Below are 19394 nucleotides of genomic sequence, written 5' to 3'. Positions count from 1 at the left end.
TAAAGCCTTTAAAAATAGTGCAATCCCTCAAGGATCAGTTCCTGATTGCATGTATTATCTGTGCAACTCAGAAAAATCTAAAACAAATAGTACATTGTCCCTACACTCTAGTCTCAACTGGGTCTTTTTCATAATCGACGTGCATGAGTTTCTGATGAGTAAATATTCAATTAACTAGAGTACCACTGGTGGAGTTCATTAGTGTCACCACTGACTGTTATCTCACTATTGGTTCTCTCAATCAGTTTGAGAACTAATTTAACTGAACTGACTCATGAAAATAAGTCTTCTATTTTACAACTCACACTAGACTTCTACAAAGTAGGAAGAACATATACATGATTTCCAAAAGACTTCCAACTCGAATTTCCTAAGTTAATTTTAATAAACTTAATTTAACTATTTTAAGTTATTATGAGAATAGAATTCAAATTTAATTCACGGTTTAATTCAAGGACAAATTAAATTGGAATTTCTTTTTGCCATTTCTCAACACCTCTCACCCTATCCTTGTCATTTATTTTTTTAAACTGATCAATGAGTGTATTGTAGCATGATAAGGAATTTAGGTACATTTGCATGGCCATAGATATAAATCGTGTTGTGATGAGACAGATGGCTAGACATGGGCTATTGAATATTTTGGGGAACCCTATTATGCATGATGGTAAGGCATTATTATCATAGATCATTGAGTATTGGGATTTGGACACAGATGTTTTCATTGTGTGGAGAGAGGACATTGAGTTGACTCTCTTTGATATCTATTTTATGACCAACTTGCTTATGTATGCAGTGGTACAATACATTCGACCTATCGGTCATGCCTCGGGGAGGATTTTGTATGGGTTATTGGAGCATAACTTCTAATGTCACTTTGGTGCCCCATGTAGGGCTCAATTTTTTAAGTTGGTGTTCTTGAACTATCCAATAGGATTCCAGAAAATTATTTTAGAAAAAAAATAGTAAAAATTACTACACCTAAGTTTAACTTTACACCCAAAAAATTAAAACATTATTTGGTCAAGTCAATATCGCAAGAGAAATCATATATCTCCCTAGGGACATAATAATGATCAACAAATAAATCACCATTAAAAACTACATGTTGTATATTAAAACATCATAAAAACTCACATTGGACCAGGTAGAGTCATTATTAAAAATGGAGATGAAAAAGGTTATATTTTATGACATTATAAAGGATCATTGAGCAACTTTTTATTATAATGGTCACTAAAAGATGAATCTTTCCATGGTCATAAAACATAATTTAACAATAATTTAGTGATAATTGATAAGGTTTATCAATTATATTTTATAAATTTAGGTAACATGAGAGGAGTTTTTACTGATTTTAAATGAATCATTAAGTTTATTTATGTATAAAATTTAGGCATGGATTTGAATTATTAGGTATAAGCTTAACCTTTCCTATGAGGAGTCAATCTACTCAGTGCATTAATCATTTCAAAATCAATCATTTTGGTTATTCAAAAAATGCCAGCACACATATGTAGGAAGCTATTTCTTCTTAAGGCTATAAGTTGGGCTTGATCTTCGATCAAATTCACCTCATTGTTAATATTTATAGCCACTGTAGAATATTATCATGTGTTAAATGTCAAGCAAATTCTTATACCAACAAGGCAGTTCAAGGCAAAATGGGTGAAAGTATTATCACCTCCAAATTATACTTCCAATCATTAGTATAATGTTTAACATATTGATTGTGTCACATTTAATTGACAACTAAGTGGTAGACGATCAAGTTTATGATAACAAGAAGTTGACATTATCCCTCACCTAAAGCGTTAATACGACATGCTTCAAGCTCATGTATAAGTCACTCCCTCCCAATTTGGAGGCTTGTGGTGGGATTTCTCTTCAAGTGATGGGTCAACTCATCCCATGGGTTCTTCATTACATAATGAGGGTTGATATTTGGGAAGACAAGGACATTCTGAACGATTGTGACTCAGTTGAAAAGTGGAGAAGTTTTTGGGGTCATATTGTAGACATGTTGTTTTCCAAATTATATGTTTGTCCTCTATTTGAATTCTTTGCCACCTTGCAGTCACTTACAACATTCCCTTGACAATAGGTGGTTCTCTCATCATGTTGGAACCCATGTCAAATTGTGAAACTCCAATAATGTGGCTGGTTCTTTGTAGGCACAAGGAAATGATCAAGGAATTGTAGGATTCAATTTAGAAGCTTCAAGTTAGGAATGCCAACTTAGCAATATAGGTGAAGGCATCCTTGGATATCCTAATTTAGTAATAGCATGTTATACAACATGTTCAAGCTAAATGTGGGGTGCTTAAGTGAAAATTTGACTCCCTTCAGTCATGGCACTAATTCGAATTTCAAAATTCCTCTCTAACTACAAATATTGAACTAATCATTTAAGTTCACTCAACAACGCAACTACCAAACTTAAATGAGTAGGCCCTTGAGATTGACTAGGTAATTAACATGGTTGAAACTAATCATAAACCAATTGACAATTGATTATGATGTTCTGTAAATTTCTTCTAATTCTCAATATTTACACTTTCAAGTTCTATTAAAAAAAAAAAATCTATTTTAAAAAAATAAGAGAAATTTCATAAAATACCCCTTGTGTTTTTAATCATTTGGAAAAAAAATGACTTAGTACAACCTATACCAATTTTTACTCAAACTAAAAAAAACACTATTACATAAAATCTAATAGAAATATTTTTAAAAAACTTTTTCTTAATAATTTGATCATGGATATATTACTTTTATAAGTCATTTTAATTATGAATATGTACATACTAGCAATTGTCCCAAAAGGTACAAAGAGAGGCCGATAGGATTATTAAATTGGAATTGTTGAATTTTTCTAGAAGAGTTAATTGGTTTGTGGAAAACCTTGTTTTCTTGGACTGGATCATTGTGCAATTACTTTTCTTTAGATGTTTTGTTTATATCTATATTACAAGGAACACATTGAATGTCTTATTTCATTTTAGAGTAAGTTAATTACCCAAAATCAAGAGGTTAAGTTAATTACCCAAAATCAAGAAACCTCTATAGATGGCCAAGCATATACGAAGAATACATCTCATTCATATGCAATACCAAATCCATCTTTTCTTTTCTCTGAGTAAAATTTCAAAAGCATGAACACATGCCATTTCATATGCACAATAAACCCAACTTCTGAAATTTCAATGCTTGGATGCATCCCATTCATATGCTATAGTAAACCCATATTTTCCTTAAATTTCAATCCATTCATGAGCCATAACACAACCACAAAAAACAAAACCCAGCCCTGCAATGCCAGAGCATTATCCCCATTCAAAAGCAAAGAAGTAGCAAATATAAACGCTAGTGTTCCATAGTCTTGACTGTGCAAAACAATCATTGCCATCTAAAAAATCAAGAAAATAAACAAAAACCTACGCACCCGTCCTGTAAGCCAACGCCATTAACATGAACAGAGAATAACACGCGTTGTCACATATTGCATATTTGACGTTGGACTGTGTCAAAACGTTATAAAACCACACGTATGCCATATTTTTTAATGCTGCGACGAAAGGAAATGAAATCCACACTCTGATCTACGCCCTGTGTAAAAATAACTCACACACATGATGCAATTAACAAATGAACAGAATTGAAACGCTGAAATGTAAATCTACAAATGCTGGTAATGTAAATCTACAGAATTGAAATGCTAGTAATGTAAATCTACAGCGTTGTTGTTTAATCTAGCTAAATCTCCCAGTTGTGGCGGGCCCTGCCACTTCTGGGAGCAGGAAAACTTATAGAGATTGGAGAATTAAAATCTACGCAAGCTTAATCAACCTGTCTCATTTGATTCAATCTGCCCACGTCAAGGAAAATCAACTGGTTCTTTCATTGAAGGAAAATAGTCTGCTTTACATTCAACGGTAATTGCATGTCCCAAAATAAAAACCTATCTATTATGGAAGAATAACAATGCTTGCCAAAAGCCAGGGAAGAAAAATAGCAACAACAACTGGCAGACCAAAGAAACGATTAACTCTGAGGCAAAGAGTGACATAAAAGAATGGGAAAAAGCAGTAAAAATATCTTCAAGAGTGACATAAAAGAATGGGAAAAAGTAGTAAGTGAAAAGAAGGCAACTCAACCGATATTTGTAAAAAGCAGTCACACTTAAAATCAGTGGTTGAAAGTGTCTCACCTAATCGAACGGAGCAGGGTAAAAGTGTTGACGATTGTTGATGCATAGGAAGGCCTATCGGCCTAATTAAAAGTAAACTTTGAAAGAAGTAAAATGTTTTAAGAAAATCATAAACAAAGGGAAAACCAAGTTGCTTGACAAAATTGCCTCTTCTCCTCTGGACATGTTTGGTCAACAGAGAAAAAAAATACATTAATATACTTTGGAAAAAACATACATAGGGCATCTTTGAAATAGAAACACCATACAATATAGCGTACGAATCTCGAGTTAACTAAAAGATTGTTTTCTTATAGATATGACAATGAAAATGTTCTTCTCTATTTGCTATCATTATGTCACTAGCTAGTGAAAACATGAACTTTAGTTTGGTCAAAACGAAAAGAAGGGATACTTGATAAAGTCAAGGAGGAGATTATGAAATTTTGAAGGAATGAAAGAGAGAAAAAAGAAAATAAAAGGGGATATTTTATAAAGTCAAGGAGGAGGTTATGAGATTTTTGAAGGAATGAAACTTAAAAAAAGTAAGTTTGATGTTTATTAGAATAATTTATTAATTTATTTCTTTGTTTTAATGGATTTTAAGATTTTTTTTCTTCAAAATTTAATGCATATATTTGTTCAATTTTTCAATTTGTTTTGGTTTACTATTATTAACCAAATTAAATATAGTAGTTGAGAATTAGATTCAAAGTTTTTAAAACTAGCGTGACATGTTTAATGCGATAGATGTTCCAATATAAAGAGTTGGCTTGACGGTTATAGACATAACAACAATTAAAATATGAAAACTCATGGAATTAGATAGCTAGGAAAGACAAAATATGGTTGCTAATTGAAACATACACAGTAAAGACATTAAGGCAAGTTGGCAAGTGCAAGGCGCTAAGGGTTGCCTAGGGAGGTGGTTCTCTAGTGCAAAGAATAATTGCCTCCATGCATTGCATACGCTCATCCATAAGTTGAAAGAGGAAGTGCAACTCCTCTATGCAAAGGAGAAACTCATCCCTACTCTCAATTTGCTTAAACAAAACTTTTCCCAAAAGATTTTTGATGTGCTGATAGAGGTTGATGTTGTGAAGTTATTGATTTTTCCAACCTTGAACATTACCCAGATTAGGGACCCAATTAGACATTGGAGACATGACTTACGAATCATAAATATTTTCTCGTTATTCACCGACCTCTTATTAAATGTCTTCAATTTCATGTTGAATGCCCAGGGGAGTGTGCTAGTGATATCTAATTGCAAAGGCATGGTCTCTAGAACGAGCCTAGGTGTTGTTGAGAGCACTATGGCCATTGAATCTACTCCTAGAACATGTCTACTTGCAAGCCATGGCAAAAGGCAGAGGGTGCTCACAATACACACAAGAGGCAAAAGAAGGTTGGTCAGGTGAGGTGTGAGGGAGACACCACAGTAGTAGAAAATGATGAAAGGATAGGCGAAACTTGGAGAATGAGGATGAAGTGAGAATTGAGATTGGAGATAGACAAGAGGAAATTGGCACACAAAGGATAGTTGGGTCCAAGCCAGAGATAACAAGAGAGAGACCGAAAGTAAATGAAAAATGGCAAGACCTAGGAAAAACCATATACCTGAGGCAAGGAAATATATTCGTGAACAGTGATAGGAGGAGGTGACTAGGCATGAGGAGTGAAATCGAACGTTAGGAATGCCCCATAGCAGATAGACTCTCCTCACAATAGCTTGATAGTTGAGATGTGAATGGAGATTTGAATAAAAAATGACAAAGATTAAGAAAAAGGAACTAAGGCAGGAGAGTGTGGTCCTTCCTTTTGTAAAGTGCAAGCAAGGAAGCAAAAAGTTACCCTAAGCACCAATAGTCACCAAGTTGGATTTGTAACTTGTTACTCAAGAGATCAAAAAGCAATGAATAAAACTAAGACATTCCCCTTTGAATCATATTATGTTCATGAGGCGCCTTGGGTCTACCAAGGCCATCAATAGCAGCCTCCAAACCATCCAATGTATTCATTACACAACTAAGAAGAATGGACGTAAGTCTCAACGAATTAGATTTCACCTTATGTGAATTCAATGCAGGGAGGGGGAATTCCATATGTGAGGGTCTTCAGTGCCACATTGCTACATAAGTTTTCATGAGGGTGCAACTAGTTATTAGCTCCTCTCAACATGCTTGTGTCCCAACTCACCCCTGCCAGGGAATGTTTTTTTATATTTTGTTAAAAGGTATAATTTTGTTTAATTTAAGAGAAATTTGGTTATGAAATTTTGCTTTTTAGGATTTTAGTTATTTAAAATAATTCAAATTATTGGAATTTTAAACCCACCCACCAAAAAAAATGAGTTTGTGCACTAATTAACTCAGTAAAAAAATATAATTGAAAAAAAAAGATACAAAAAATATAAAATCTAATTCTAAAAATCAATTCAACTAACTCACAAATCTGATTAGATTATTGGATATTTGATAAACTCCATATTAATAGTAAACTTGGTCTAAATCCTTTCAATGAAATACGATACATTATTATGGAAAAATAATATAAGGTTCTTAAATTTATTTGAAGATTGCGCTTAAGGGTTTTTCCAGAGAAAAGGGCATGTTTAGGAGGTTGAGGGTGCAAACTTCAGTCATGAAGGTTTTTCGATATGGTTGGGTTTCTTTATAGTTCCTTCTCCATTTTCTTCTTTGGGCCTGTGGTGTCCCCGACCCCCAACCAGGAAACACCACTATGTCCAATGTTGCATAATTAAAATTAAATAATATGCATAAGCTCGCATGCTTGACTTGGGCATAATTTCCAACCTGAACTAGGCTGGTATGATTACTATGAATGCAACTCTACATGCCAGAATGTAATATTTTTCACACATAAATCACAAAATTACAATAAACAAGGGAATAAAATGTATGTCCATAGTCATTAGTCAAAACCCGTGAAATTATAGTTTTAACATAAACACATTAAATAGCATGTCAAATATATATATATAGTCTTCCATAAGCAATTAAGAACTTATCTACAAAGGAAGGTTGACTAGTTATAGGCCCTCAATGTTCCACCCAACCATATACCTGATGGTTCATAAACTCAACCACCATGTCACCCCTAAGCTGGGACAGCTACTCCAAATGCAAGGATAATCAAAAGAATATTCAAAGCTCCATGACCAAGGCGCCAACCCAACAGTCACGATGCTACAAGGCTCGGGGCACCCTCTAGCCTAACTTCCAAGGTGTTAATCTAATAATCATGTTGCTCCATGGCTCCAAGAAACCTCCAGACCACAAACCAACACCGAGTTCCCACCAGAACTCTATGGTTGTTAAGCCATAAATAGGGTCAACAAACCCTCGAAGCACCAAGCTCCTAGAGCCAGCATTGGGGCTCACATCATAAGTGGGATGAATCCATATGACACTATTAACTTAATTGTACCCTGGCCAGTCTAGATTCCAACCCCGGGACTCACTAGCCATCAGTATGTCTCAAAGTGCTCCCCCAAACTCACTGACTAATCTCACTTACCTCCTGCAGGATTAACAGCTTCTCATCTCAACCTACAATTATTTTTATATATACTTCGCCCTAATTTGCCATGTGGCACCCTTTACAACCCTCATGGGCTCCAGTTGCACTTATCATCAAAATATCCAACTATTGTCTTTTTTGTTGGAGTTTCATCCCCCATACTATTTCAGAGGAGTGGGCTCTGCAACTAGCCTTATTTTTATTAATATGTAAGGATATGTACATTTACAATATTTACAATATTCACATTGTGGCTCATCTAGCCACTTAGCCAAAAATCAACCTAAAAGTATCTCTACAACTACATGGGAACACAGACCAATAAAGTATTTCGATTCACCAACCTAATATAAAAGGCACATTTATTTATATTTTCAAAATAGGTGGGGGTATTACATTCCTTCCCCCTTATTATATGCACTATCCTCAGTGCATCGTATATAAAAATATACAACATATTAGTAAAAAAGGTGAGGGTATATGCCCGCATGACCTCTTCTTTCTCATAGATCACATCCTCAGGATCGAGCACATCCCATTGCACCTTCACCACGCTTACGGCTTTATTCCAGAGCATGTTGACTTTGGTGTCTAAAATCTGCACCGGTTGAACCTGTAAATATCCTTCGGGTTCCACCTTAATCATTTTCCAATCAAAAAAATGATTAATGCGTAGTACATATTTCTTAAGCAATGAAACATGAAATGCATCATGAATATGCAGAGATGCAAGCAATGCAAAGCTATATGCAATGGGGCCAATCCTTTCCAAGATCTCAAATGGCCTGCAAAATCTAGTTGCTAACTTGGCACAATTTCCTAATTTTAATGAGTTATTTTTCACTTTTACTTTCAAAAACACATGATTTTGGACTTTAAATTCCCTACTTGTTCTACTCTCGTTAGCATAAATTTTCAACCATTTCCTCTTCCATGTCTTTGAGCAATTCAGGGCCCACCATAATTATATCCAATGGGTTACCCTAACTGACCTAAGGATTACATTTCCTACCATATAGAGCCTCAAGCGGGATTTTTAATGATGCCTAGAACTCTTTATTATACGAAAATTCCACCAGATGGAGGTATTCCTCCCATTTGGATTATTTATCTATCACGTACATCTGCAACATGTCTTCAAATATTTGATTTACCTACTCAGTTTGTCCATCAGAATCAGGATGATATGATGTACTGAATTTTAGATTGGTACCCAGTCCTTTAAATAATCCAGTCCAAAAATTAGATGTAAATTTTGGATCTCTATCAGAAATTATTGCCTTAGGCAACCCGTGAATCCTAACAATTTCTTGCATATAAATTTCTGCAATATTTGTCGCCTTATGCATTGACTTTACCAGAATGAAATGAGAATAATTCATAAGCTTACCCATTACAACCATTATGGAGGCAGGTCCCCTTGTTGTTCTAGGAAAACTAGTAATAAAATCAACTAGTACCATCTCCCATTTCCACTCCAAAATGTGGATTGGTTCTAACAAACCAACTAGGTGTTTATGCTCAGCTTTCACCAGCTAGAAATCCATACACTTGGCTATATAATTAGCCACTTCCTTCTTTAAATCTAGCCAGTAAAATAGTTTCTTAATTGTGGTTAATTTTTTCTTGTACCCAGGGTGAACAACACACAATACATTGTGCATTTCCTATATAATTATTTCTTTAATTGTTGGTACCTATGACACATAAATTCTTCTTTTGTATAAGAGAATATTCTCTAGAACCAATTCGTAATCTAGGAAGTTCTATTGTGCTATGCCTTGTTGTAAATTACTTATAATCTTCATATATTACTGGTCTATGTTACCAGCCTATAGAATTCTTTCCCTCAAATCAATTTCGTAGTTACTAATTGTTGCATCATGCATAACATGTACTTTTGGGTTGAGTGCATTAGCCACCCGATTTTCTTTTCCCTTAATATATTTAATTTCAAAATCAAATTATGCCAGCAACTTCAGCTATAGGATTTGTCATGCATTTGAATTTGGTTGTTCAAATAAATGTTGCTACGCATAATGATCAATCTGCAATTCAAATCTCCTTCCCATAAGGTAATGCCTCCACATTTTCAGTGTGCATATGATATCCAAAAGCTTCAGGTCATGGGAAACATAATTATTCTTGTGAGCTTTTATCTTTCTGAACACGTATCAAATTACCTACCCATTTTGGATGAGCACACCACCCAATCCTTCTTTGCATGCACCTGTGCGCACCAGAAAATTCTCATTTGGATCGGAAATTTTTAATACTGAAGCCCTGGTTAATAAAACTTTAAAACGCTGAAAGGTTGATTCACATTCAAGTGCCCATTCAAGCTTTTTACCATTTTTCTGCAAAGAAGTAACTAGATATGTGATTCTTGAAAACCCTTTGATAAACCTCTTGTAATACCCAATTAGACCCATAAAATACCTAACTTCAGTAACATTTTTTGGAGTTGGCCATTCTCTGATAGCCTTAATTTTCTCTGGGTCCACAACTATCCCGTCTTCTAAAAATAAGGTGACCCAAATAATGGATTTGTCCCTAATAAAATAAACATTTGCTTAACTTAGAATAAATCTGGTGCTCTTTGAGTACTTGCATAACCAATCTCAAGTGTTGTTGATGTTCCTCTTCAGTTTTTGAATATATTATAATCTCATCCAAGAATACAATGATTAATTTATGAAAGTATTCCCTGGAGACTTCGTTTATTAAACACATAAAAACTCTTGGTGCATTAGATAAACCAAAAGGTACTACAATAAATTCATATTGCCCATAATGAGTCTAGAATGTCGTTTTACAAATATCTCCTTACTTAATCTACATCTAGTGATACCCAGATCTTAAATAATATTTGGAAAATACTTTTGCTCCCCGCAATTGATCAAAGAGATCTTCAATCCTCGGCAATGGGTGTTTATTTTTAATAGTAACTTTATCTAATTGTCGGACGTCAATACACAATTGTAATGTGTCATCTTTCTTTTTAATGAAGAGAACTGGAGCACCCCATGATGATATGTTGGGATGTATATATCCCTTCTTTAGTAATTCTCCAAGCTGGATTTGTGATTCTTTAAGCTCCAAAGTACTCGTCCTGTAAGGTTTTTTAGATATCAGGACTACTCATTGCACTAGATTGATAGAAAAAACGGTTTCCCTCCTTCGAGATAATCTAGGTATTTTTGTAACTACATCAGCAAATTCCTAAATAACTGGCTAATTTTCAATATTAATTTGTTGGTCCATATTTTTCTCCTCCAAATTAGTTGCAAGAATCTGGCATCCTTTCTTAAAATTCCTTTTTAATTGCATGGTTGATAGCTCTCTAATGGATATTGGTCTAGGAATTCCTTGGACCTATTTCTGTTGTCCCTCGTCGTCATATAATTAAAATAATTTTTGTATGTTAAACTATAGCAAGAAAAGGCTTCATTTGACTTGTGCCTTAGTCAAATGGAGAAATTTGAATTTCCACTTCAGCGGGATGACTTGAGTTATAGTTAGCAGGAGTGATATGGCCAAGTCACTCAGTTAAGTCAGGCAATTCAAGTTTGTGGGCTAGAATTAGAGTTGTGCATGAGTTGATTGCTAAGATCTAGTAATCTAGTGGAGTTATAGTTAGTGAAACTCAGTTATCTGAGCTCTAGTCATGAATAGAGTCAGTAGGAGTTTAGTTGAGTAGTTGTAACTATTGTTAACTCATTGATCTCTTAGTTAACTAGTCAATTTACTAAAAATATCCCTAGTCATGCATGCAATTCGAATTTCCTAGTTGAGTGGAGGAAAAAGGCATCATTTTAATTATCAATGTATATTATTGAGTGTACAAGTTTTGCATTGGAGTAGGTGAGCAATTTCTCTTGGATTTGTGCAAGGAAATAGGAGATTTCCCTATTTTTTAGGAGCTAATTTCCTCAGGAATTGCACAAGGAAATAGGAGGAAGTTCGAGGCTTATTTTGGCTAAGTGTTAGTCAAAGCAAGCAGAGCAGGAGATCAATATTATAATGCAGGTTGAGCTTCAAGGATTGAAGTTGTCATTATAATTAATCATTGTCTCATTTGATATAATACAAAACAGAGGAGGGGTTTTCCCCAGTTAAGTTCCCTAGTAAAAATATTGTGTTCATTGTGATTGAATGATTTGAGTATGCATTGGAGGGCACCTCAAATTTTTGTGCTTTTCTGGACTGGGATTGTTGTAAAGCCATATTTCGTGTTCCTCGGTGGGCTTAAGAATCCTCGACCAATGAATGGTGGGATATATGGTAAAGCCTAGAGGTGTGTTCCCTCCACAAAATCTAGGGGTTCCTACGCCTTGTGTTCTTTCTTTCAGATACCACCTCACTCAGTTTCAAAACCTTCCAGAAATCCAGCTCAACCAAATACAAGAGAACCTGTCACAACATGGATATCCAGAAATTGCAAGTAAAGGTTGAAGAACACTGTCACACCTAGCAAAACCCATGCCAGTGAAAGAAAGAGAACCAAACACACACATGCTTGAAGCATGCATGCCAAAGCTAGAAAGGAAATCACACATGCAAATTGATACCTGCAAATAATCTCGTTGTAGCTGCTAGATGTTACTCTTCCTTGCTTGATCTTTGCTTTCCTTTTCCTTCTTGATCCTTCCTTTATTTTCCTTGATCCAATAGGAGAGTACTCCAATAATGCTCTAAGTATCCAAGAGTGAGAGAGAGATAGAATGAGAGAGAGCTCCAAAACTGAACTAACAAAAAGGTACCGACTGATCCTCATAAGCCTTTTTATTAATGAGGCCTCTGTTTTATTCAATTTTCCATTATTTTCCTTCATTCTCCTGCTCACATGCAACTTGTTACCTTTCACCTTCCTTTTCTCCTTATTTCCATTATTTTCATAAATAAATTGCCAAAAATTCCATTTTTCCTTTCCAAAGACTTTGTGTTTGCCATTGCCAATTTCCTTAGCCATAATAAACCATATGAACACCCACACTAGGATGTTTTCCCTACTCTCATCTTGCAATATGTGTCCCATGACCTTGGTTATTGTTTTGCCTTTATTAACTTTATTGCATGGAATTTTTACCAGGGTTGTTACCAAACCCTCTCCCTTGGGGGAACATTGTCCTCGGCGTTCAATGACACCTACAATCAACAAGACCGCTAAAAAGAAAAATATACTACCCATGGAGCTTTATAACTTAGATTGATGCAGTATTTACAATGATCAACCTGTTGAGAAGCAAACCAACATGGGACATAACAACATAACAACCATAACAACATGAAACCCATACCGCTTATTGGAGCTTTATAACACAGGTCATGGTGGTATTTACATCCATATACATATGTACATATACCAAAACATCACACCAAAAACATTCGCTCAACTAGTGAATAGAGAAGGATACATAGCTGGCATCTGATCTACCATCTCCCATGCAGATTCATCAGGCCGAAAGTGCTGCCGTTGCACTTTAACCTGCTCGATTGCTTGGTTTCAAAGCATGAGCATCTCTCTCTATAATATACATTAAGGTTCTAGTTGGAATTCTCCATCTGGCTCCACCTACAATACAGACCAGTCAATCACATGATCAACATCTTTAACATACTTCTTAAGTAATGACACATGGAAAACATCATGGAGTCTCACTATCAGAGGCAATGCAATTCGATAGGATACTTGTACAATCCTTTTAAGAATCTTGAAAGGTCCACAAAATTGAGGTACCATCTTGGCACACGATCCAATCCTCAAGGAGCTCTTCTTGGGCTTGATGTGGAGATACACTTGCTTCCCAACCTATAAATCCTTAAAAAACTTGTTATGATCTGCATAAATTTTATGCATGTCCTGTGTTGCCTTCAGATTCTTGTTGATAACCTGCATTTTATGTTCCATCTTTGCCAACATTTTGTTCCTATCAACACCCTGTTAACTGGAACACTCCAAATGATGGGAGTATTACAACTCTGCCCATAAAGTGCCTTGAAAGGACTCATCCTCGGTGACTCATGATAACCATTATAATAAGTGAACTCAACCAACAGAAGATACTCCTCCCATCTCCTCTATTGGTGCATCACATACATCCTCAACATATCCTCCAAAATTTTGTTGACCCTCTTTGTCTTTCCATCTGTTTGCAAATGATAAGTCTTGTTGAAGGCAAATTATGTCCCCAATCCTACAAACAACTCCCTCCAAAACTTGGAATTGAAATTAGCATCCCTCTTTGACACAATCTTCCACGAAGCACCAAGCAGCCTCACTACATCTCTAATGAATAAATGTGCTACATCACTAACTAAATAAGTAGACTTCACTGGAATGAAGTGTGCTACCTTTGTCAACCTATAAACCACAACCATGATAAATTCATGTTTTCTAGATCTCCTTGGAAAACCTGTGATGAAATCCATGGAAATGACCTCCCACTTCCACTTTGGAATCAGAATTGGCAATTGTAGTCCACCTAGATGTTTACATTCTGCTTTCACCTGCTGACAATCCAAACATCTAGCCACAAACTCTGCCACTTCCTTCTTTAGATTCTACTAATGATAAAACTTCCTCACTGTTGTCAATGTCTTTTGGCATCCTTGATAACTTGAATATGGTTTTGCATGAAACTCTTGCAAGATAGTCTTCTTGAGCTCACTGTCATTCAACACATGTATCCTGTCCCTAAATCTGAACAAACCATCTTCTGTAAGATGATAGTCCACATCCTAACCACATGGACATTGTTGAACTTGTGCATAAGCTCCATGTACCTGCCATCTTGTTTTCCTACCTCTAAGATCTGATATTGTAAGTCTGTCCCATAAGAACTCATAGTTTCTATATGATTCGCATGTATTATCCTGCTAAGAGCATCTAACACCTTGTTTTCATTTCCCTTAATGTACCTAATCTCAAAGTCAAACTCACTAATCGTGGCCAACCATCTAGCTCGCCTAGAATTCAGATTTGGCTGGTCAAACAAGTATCTTAATCCACTATGATCGATCATCAATACAAACCTCATTCCAAGAATATAGGACCTCCACATCTTCAATGCATGGATGATCACTACCAACTCAAGATCATGTGTCAGATAATTCTTCTCATGCTCATTTAGTTTATGTGACTCATAGAACACTACATGTCCTTCCTACATAAGGACTCCACCAAGTCCTATATTGCAAGCATATGTACACACCACAAACTCTTTGTCTAGGTATGCAATCTCTAACACGAGAGCATTTGTCAACAACTGCTTCAATTTCTCAAAATTGGTTGCACATTCTTCTATCCACTCAAATTTCTTACCTTGCCTCTACAGTAACGTAATAGGATATGCAATCCAAGAGAAGTTCCTGATGAACCTCTTGTAGTAAACTGCTAAGCCCCATGAATGATCTTACATCATCAAAATTTCTAGGAGATTCCCACTCCATGATAGCCCTTATCTTCTCTGGATCCACTGATATGCCTTCCTTGGAAACAACACGTCCCAAGTAATGTACCTTTGTCTGAAATAAACTGCATTTACTGATCTTTGCATACAGTTGATGCTCTCTCAGCAATCTCAAAATTGTTGCTAAGTGATCGGCATGCTCTTCCTCATTTTTAGAATAATCAATATGTCATCAATGAATATAATAACAAACTTGTCCAGATAAGGATGCAATACACTATTCATTAAGCATATAAAGGTAGCTAGAGCATTAGTCAAACCAAATGGAACTACAACAAACTCATATTGCACATACCTGGTCCAGAAAGTTGTCTTGTAAATGTCTTCTTCCTTGATGCATACCTGATGATATCCATATCTCATATCAACCATTGAGAACATCGTTTCCACCTGCAACTGTTCAAACAATTCATCAATCTTCGACAATGGATACATGTTCTTAATTGTCACCTTGTTCAACTGCATGTAATCAATGCATAGCCTGAGAGTACCATCCTTCTTCTTCACAAACAACACTGGTGCACTCCAAGGTGATACACTTGGCCTAATTTATCCCTTGTCAAGCATTTCCTTTAGTTGTAACTTCAACTGTACTAACTATGGTGTGCTCAACCTGTATTGTGCCTTTGATGTTGGTGTTGCCCCTGGTACCAACTTAATGGAAAAGTCCACTTCTCTGTGAGGTGGCAACTCTAAAATATCTGTTGGAAACACATCCTGAAATTGTTGCAAGATCAGGTACCTTCTCAATACCTCTACATCCTCAACATCCTTACCTTTATCACTAGAAATATGCACTACAAATAACACACACCCTTTTCTACGACTACGCTTTGCCTGCATAACTATCACCATTCTAACTGATGTTGCCTTCTTCTTTCCCTACAAGATTCTATGTTCTCCATTATCATCCAAACACTCAATGGCCTTGTCATAACAATCCACTTTGGTCCTATGAAGATACACCAATCCATGCCCAAAAGCATACTATATGATCCCAATGATAATACATTCAAATGTGTTGAGGTAGGCATACCATTTAACTCAAATGCACAAGCTCTTACCCAGTGATACACTCTCTTCTTTGTAGTTGTTGCCAACTGCACTACCCAAGATTCTGCATGCACTTCTTTATTCAAACCACACTTATCCACCAAGTCAAGGCTAACATAACTATAATTAGATCTAGGGTTAATCAAAATTGAAATAACTTGATCACAAAGCTTACCTTCCATCGCGATAAAAGTTTCTTGATGATCTTCTTGCTTGTTATCCAGCACTACATAAATCCATAGAATGCTTTGCCTAACATCCCCAAATATCTCTGGTTCTTGTGCACTGTAAATAGGAGGCCTATCACCATGATTTATGGGCAATCCCTCTTAAGATGCTCCTTACCACATGTCCAATACAATAACCGTCTCATACCATCGCCTTTATTCTGCTTCCCTCCATGTTGTGACCCTGTTGACGGTGCTAGACCCGCCAACAAAGGGGATCTCCCCGGTATGAATTCCCAACTAGACTTAAAATAATTTGATGTAGGAGTCCCATCTAGTACGATGGCCCGGTTTCCATTATCTTAGAGATTTTCCTTAGCTCTTATTGTTCAGCACATGAGAGTGGTATGCTTGTAACTTCAAGAAAGTGAGGTGAGTATGCCTGGTGAGTGATTAATGGAACTCTGTGTCTAGGTTCTCTTACTGTCAAAAGGGGGAAGTAAAGTGAGCCTCTTGATGAGAGGGAATAGTCCCAACCCAGGAAGAAACATACGTGAACAACAACAAGGGTTTGTCTAGCATCCAGTAGAATAGTCCACAGCAGATGTGGTAGTTGTGAAAACCAAAGTTAGGGGGAAAAAATCTACACAATCCAGCGGAATAGTCCACATGGGGTGAAGGTCGTTAAAACCAAGAAAACAGATGATCTATCTAACGTCCAACGGAGTAGTCCACGTGGATAGGACAGTAGTGATAAATAATACAACACATCTTCAACAATATGAGTACTAAAATAACCGAAATAGTTCAACTATCTTTGTACAGGTTAAGAAAACATGCATTACAAATGTTTAAAGAATATTCTTACAAATGGATACAAAACATGCATGAAAATGTGTTCGCCTGAGACAAGCTTCTGAACTAAGCAAAAGATCTAAGACACATTTGTACACCATACATCACTAGTCCCAATAGTGGGACATTGGAGCCACTCCTCACTCCTTAAAGTAAAGACTATAAACTCTCAAGGCTATGTGGAAGGAGCCAAGGTGAAAATTCCTTTGCATGTACAAATGAGGGGGTATATATAGCCAAGGATGAAACTGACCCTTGTGACTCATCAATTTCCCTCATGATTGTTCGACTTACATGACTCTTCGACTCACATAATGTTACATTACATTTATTACAACAAGTATGGCCCAAAGTAGTGATGTGACCAAGACGACTCATGACACAACTCGACATGACACTACTGACATGAACATGTTGACGATGGTGTCCATGTCGAGTTACTATGTTGTTGGGTGATGAGTATGCTCTTGGTGTATCATATCTTCACCTTTGCATGGCGAAGTGTGTGTGGTCTTTGATGGTCTTGTTATTTGCTTGATGGTTCATGCATGTGTATGTATCTCCTTCGCTTGCTACTTGGTATGCTTCGCGTGTTCATCCAACCGTGAGAAAGTCTTCCAAAATGTGCTCCTTCTTCATCACGTTCATCGTCGCCATGTTTCATTCATGTACTTGCTTATGAAATCACTCATGATGAGATGACATCAAATCCAGAAATATACTAATATACCATGATGCATTGTTTTCTATCATCGGTTCGGGTGACCACGAGGGAGGACAAAGTACTGAGACTACGAAGAGCACAGCTTAGGACAAGATGCGGGACTCTGGGGCACTGTCAAGGATAACTGCATAGAGTTCACTGGAAGGCTGATTTGAGAAATTTGGGATAGTTGTGACATCTGCGGGAGAGGGCCCAACTGGGAGGCAGAATTGGATGCTTTTTTTGGGGAGTCAGTGTGGGCAGCTGGAAGCACTCGCAGTGAAAACTGCGTAGTTTTCTAGAGGAGGTTGAGATCAGGCTGCAGGAGTTGTTGGTCAGAACTGTGTAGTTCTAGGAGACACTCAAGGAAGGACATGACTGTGCAGTTTCTAGGCTGAATGGAGTGTCAGTCATTAGGAGGAATGTCAGTGAAAACTGCACACTTTTCAGTAAGAGAGAAAAGCAGGCCAACAAGGGGACTGCCTAGCAAAACTACACAATTTCCCAGGAAAGTGTAGTGACAGATAGCAGAGGCCTGTCCCTCATGTCTGTGTCATTTCTACAGGCAGTGTAGGCAGGCAGGCTGGACAACTACTATGCCGTTTTGGGGATGCGTGCAGCCCTGGGTCACAACTCAAGTTAGATCTTTCGGTTGACCAATGGGAGGGTTAGTGGATGGTCTTTCAAGAAGCCCAGACTTGAATGGCTTCTTTTACAACTTATGTGCAATTCTGGGAGTCAGTTAGCTGGATTGTTTCCATAATTGCACAATGCAGGATGCCCGGAGGATAGCCTTGAGCTCTATGCAGTTCTCGGTAGCAGTGGAAGGTCAATGAGATCAAGTCCAGTTAATGGAGGGTTGTCTGATTAATGGAGGGTTGTCGATCGACAAATTTTCGGGAAAATTGACTAAGTGTGAAAGCGAGTGTACTTGTGCATACATGACAATGTGATCACACACTTAGCACAACTCGACGACAAGACACCTCAAACCAGCAAGACAAACACGTGCTCAGTGAGACTGTCTAAAGGTTAAGAGTGACAAGTGTGACACTTGAGACATATCATTGAACAACCATGATGACACTTGTGTGACAGTGCTTACAACTTTGTGTGTGAGTTTGACGGATGTTCGTGTATACAAGATAACCCAAACAAACAAATACAAACATTCAACATTACCAAAACTAGGTCGCAAGCATGACATAGTAATCAACATGCCAAGAAGACATTTGGTCAAACAAGCGAGAAGGAAGCAAGACACGTAGAGGAAACACATGAAATGACTTTGTGCTTGTAAACATGCATGTTATCGAAGACAGAATGATATGACAATGACAAGCAGTCCTTCAAGATACACTAAGAGATGTATTTCAAAGGATATGTTTTACTTACCAACTTACCCTTGAGAAGAT

At 36.8% G+C, this 19394-nt stretch overlaps 1 pseudogene; it reads right to left on the bottom strand.

Moving 5' to 3' along the window:
* LOC149191030 (putative ubiquitin-conjugating enzyme E2 23) overlaps positions 1-15636 on the bottom strand; it is a 54905-nt pseudogene extending 39269 nt beyond the window's left edge.
* Between the last annotated feature and the right edge of the window lie 3758 nt (positions 15637-19394).

This window comes from Pinus tabuliformis, chromosome 3_1 (assembly GCF_031772625.1).
Source record: "Pinus tabuliformis cultivar Carrire ecotype Pingquan chromosome 3_1, CPIR1, whole genome shotgun sequence".
Lineage (NCBI taxonomy): Eukaryota > Viridiplantae > Streptophyta > Pinopsida > Pinales > Pinaceae > Pinus > Pinus tabuliformis.
Note: the sequence above shows the minus strand (reverse complement) of the source record. Positions and strands in the feature narration are given on the sequence as shown.